The sequence below is a fragment of the Schistocerca serialis genome, chromosome 7 (assembly GCF_023864345.2).
Source record: "Schistocerca serialis cubense isolate TAMUIC-IGC-003099 chromosome 7, iqSchSeri2.2, whole genome shotgun sequence".
Lineage (NCBI taxonomy): Eukaryota > Metazoa > Arthropoda > Insecta > Orthoptera > Acrididae > Schistocerca > Schistocerca serialis.
In genome coordinates this window covers 482436285-482440435 of record NC_064644.1, presented here as the reverse complement: position 1 = coordinate 482440435, position 4151 = coordinate 482436285, and the positions used below count along the sequence as shown (strand labels likewise).

Here is a 4151-nt window from a genome sequence, read left to right as displayed (position 1 = left end):
GCATCATTCAGATATCTTTTCTAAATCGTTTTGTAATTTGTTTTGACCTTCTGATGACTTTATTAGTCAATAAACGACAGCGTCATCTGCAAACAACTTAAGACGGCTGCTCAGATTGTCTCCCAAATCGTTTATATAGATAAGGAACAGCAAAGGGCCTATAACACTACCTTGGAGAACGCCAGAAATCAGTTCTGTTTTACTCGATGACTTTACGTCAATTACTACGAACTGTGACCTCTCTGACAGGAAATCACAAATCCAGTCACATAACTGAGACGATATTGCATAAGCACGCAATTTCACTACAAGCCGCTTGTGTGGTATAGTGTCAAAAACCTTCCGGAAATCCAGAAATACGTAATCGATCTGAAATCCGTTGTCAATAGCACTCAACACTTCATGTGAATAAAGAGCTGATTGTGTTGCACAGCAACGATATTTTCTAAACCCATTTTGACTGTGTGTCAATAGACAATTTTCTCCGTGTAATTCATAATGTTTGAGGCAATGGCCTTGCCTCAGTGGTTCCACCGGTTCCCGTGAGATCACCGAAGTTAAGCGCTGTCGGGCGTGGTCGGCACTTGGATGGGTGCCCATCCGGGCCGCCATGTGCTGTCGCCATTTTTCGGGGTGCACTCAGCCTCGTGATGTCAATTGAGGACCTACTCGACCGAATAGTAGCGGTTTCGGTCAAGAATACCATCATAACGACCGGGAGAGCGGTGTGCTGATCCCTCCGCTCCTCCTATCCGCATCCTCCTTCGGCTGTGCGTCTGAGCAGGACTATGAGGTTTGTATTCACTGTGGTTCTAATAATTATACCATAAAGGCCTATACCGTCCCTGTCGAAAATCGTAATATCGAGTTGCACACCTTATTCCATTTGGCATAAAATCAAATTCTCTGTATGCTTCCCTGAATTGCCGTATTAAATCGTCCAGGTTTGGCTTATAATACCAAAGTTCTTCCAGTACAATTACAGCAGCTGAATAATTAATTTGTTTCCATAAAATGTAATTGCTAACTCATCAATTCTCTCTTGACTGGTAGGAACAAGGAAGGCCAGGCGTAGGTTGTCCGGGTAATTTCTTATATGGTCCCAGGATGTGTAAATGGCGTACCGAATATACCCAGTCTGACGGAGTACGATTTGAATATGGGAAAAGGGGTGCAACTGAAAAATATGACGAGAATGCTATTAACTTTTCTACTCCCAAGCATTATGACATTACCGACGAGTTGAACTTTTTTGCAAATAAATATGCGTCTGTAATTATTAACAAGATTGTAACATATGTGTATAGGATTAATGTAAGAGTAGAAAGACTAACACTGGATGATAGCGCTAATAAAAAAATATTCGAGGATCAAGGGGCCTTGGAAAAAGTAAGACTTGCCTGTAGTAATAAGTTAGGGCCGTTTAGTTTACGGCCGGAACGTTCCTCAGGCGTTCCTTGGCAAAAGTACAGTAGAAGGAATCGTTTTAAATTTGTTACCTATTCAAAGCTGAGGATGACACGGCGGTCGGATGGTCCCGGTAGGCCACTCGTGGCCTGAAGACGGAGTCAGTCAGTGTAGAAAGACAATCACTGCTCGGAATGACGTCAAATTTCAGCACCATCCGTACTGTTCAATGTGAATGGTTGCACAAGTTCGACAGTTAACAGTTGTGGCACTGTTAGTTAGGAGAGCCCATCCACAACGGCAAGGTCGTACCACATCGGATGAGAAAACTCTGTTTTTAACTGTCCTGAGGCCAGAAACCGCATAAAAAGCGAAATGGCATCGGTTTTAATCCTCCGGGGCCAAAATCTGCTTAAAAAGCAAAATGACATGGGTTTATACTTATCGTGAGACTGGCGCAAGACATGTTCAATACGCTGTCCACCGTTTCCTGCCACAAGCTTAAATCGAGAAACAGCGTGTTTCACAACAGACGAGTGTCTCAGGGGGTCATGTTCAGAATGCTTTGGACAAAGCGTGCCTTCCGTTCAGATACGGTTGTGATGGTACCACTAAATAACATGTTTCAGATAACTCCACAGTGAAAAGTCACACGGATTACCATAAGTTAAACCGGAGCAGCCAGGCTGTAGGGAAATGAAGGTTGATAATTCCAACACTTCCGAAATGCCTCTGCAGTAGCCGCTTCACTGGATGTGCAATGCGCAGAGGAGAGCCATATCGCATGAAACTGATCCTACTCGCATTTCCACGGTGTTGAACGGTTGGAATGAAGTTGATGTGCAAAAGACTCTCATAGCGTTCACCAGTGACGGCAACAGGACTGATCTCCTCGAGAATATAGGGCCCTACGATAAACGACTCCGTCAGCCAGCACCACGCTGTCAACTCTGCAGAATGAAGTGATGTTGTTGTTGTGCTTATCTCCCGTTGTCCGATTCTGCACTTTTGCATACTGACATGTCCTTATGGATGGAAATGGGCTTCGTCTGTACGCAGAATGTTCTATGGGTTTTCATTGTCGAACAAGAAATTCCAGAACGAACGTTTGTCTTGCTGGCAGCTTAGCAGGAAGCAACTCCTAAACAGGGGCGATTTTGTATGGCTAGCAAATGGCTCTGAGCACTATGGCACTCAACATGTTAGGTCATAAGTCCCCTAGAACTTAGAACTACTTAAACCTAACTAACCTAAGGACATCACACACACCCATGCCCGAGGCAGGATTCGAACCTGCGACCGTAGCAGTCCCGCGGTTCCGGACTGCAGCGCCAGAACCGCACGGCCACCGCGGCCGGCTGTATGGCTAGCAATGCGGGATGTTTCGTAGATTTGTATGCACCGTGATCGCAGGCATGCCCAATGTTCAGGCAATTCCTCGTGCATTGCATGTTTGTGCACCACCGCTCGACCCCTCCTGAGATGCCGTACCCACATCTTCGACAGACGTAGGATCGGCTGATTTCCTCCCTCTTCCAAACTGCACATCAAAGGAAGCTGGGAATCTGTCTTTTCGAATTTAGGAATCGTTTTCTCCAGACTCTTAGCAGACATCGGACCAAAGCCTATTTTCATATCCGTGAGCGTCTGGAACTGGCTCTATGCACTATGGGACTTATCATCTGAGGTCATCAGTCCCCTAGAACGTAGAACTACTTAAACCTAACTAACCTAAGGACGTCACACACATCCGTGCCCGAGGCAGGATTCAAACCTGCGACGGTAACACCAGCGCGGTTCCGGACTGAAGCGCCGAGAACCACTCGACCACAGCGGCCGAACGTCTGGAACTTCTGCACGCTTACTAGCGTACAACCGCCGTTCTACAAAGCTAGCTTTACCAGCAGCTCACAGTTATTCATGGAGACAGTTATGATGCGTGTGTTGGACGTAAACTGAGGAACATCTGTGCGCCGCGCGTCTGCTGGTGCGCATGTTCTGTTGCTTACAGATCCATCTATAGGTCATAATTTTTTCCCATGACATTTCTCCCAGTGTCAATAACAAGCTGTTTAAATTTGACATCATCCCGACTGTCTTTCTACAGGTTTTGAAACCCGAACTTTAATTATAGGCGCCTAGTGTAACCGCAGATACTACTACTGCTTAAAGCAACTCGGTAACACTGTTTTTAGCAGAACAATATCGGGCTATTTTTGCGACGGATGCCTGCGAGTTATGGACACAACTTGTAAGCCTGGTCTTCTCCTGCCATGACATATTTCGCACTGTTTACGTACGTATATGATTAATCGGCAATTTATTCCACAACTATTGTCATTTCTTTTGGCTCACATGAAGGTTACGTGGAAGTAAGGCTCCTTAAGAATTTATACACTCTCACTGAATCCGTGAAATCCGTGACTCGAGGTTTAGCTTACAGGCTTTTATTGCAGCACGCGGCAAATCCACACCATTCCATGTAATCGAAGACAGAGATCGCGTAAGATCTGTAACCCATATTACTTTCAACATTTTATTGTCACTAATCTGCGGTGTACAAGGCGAATCAGATGTTCACTGACAAACTTTCAGACGTTGTTTGGGATGCCTTCTGAGTATTTTGCTATAAGGGTCCCACGGTTTCCGGCGCCTCGCTGCAGAGTAACGAAATAATAAACTGTGATTCATCCGGTTTGTTATCGCAGTCACCATGGTTTCGATGAAAATACGTCCACAACAGT

The 4151-nt window shown here is 45.4% G+C and overlaps 1 pseudogene; it reads left to right on the top strand.

The window, feature by feature from the left end:
- Positions 1 to 506: 506 nt before the first annotated feature.
- Positions 507 to 624, top strand: LOC126413621 (5S ribosomal RNA; annotated as a pseudogene).
- Positions 625 to 4151: the final 3527 nt, after the last annotated feature.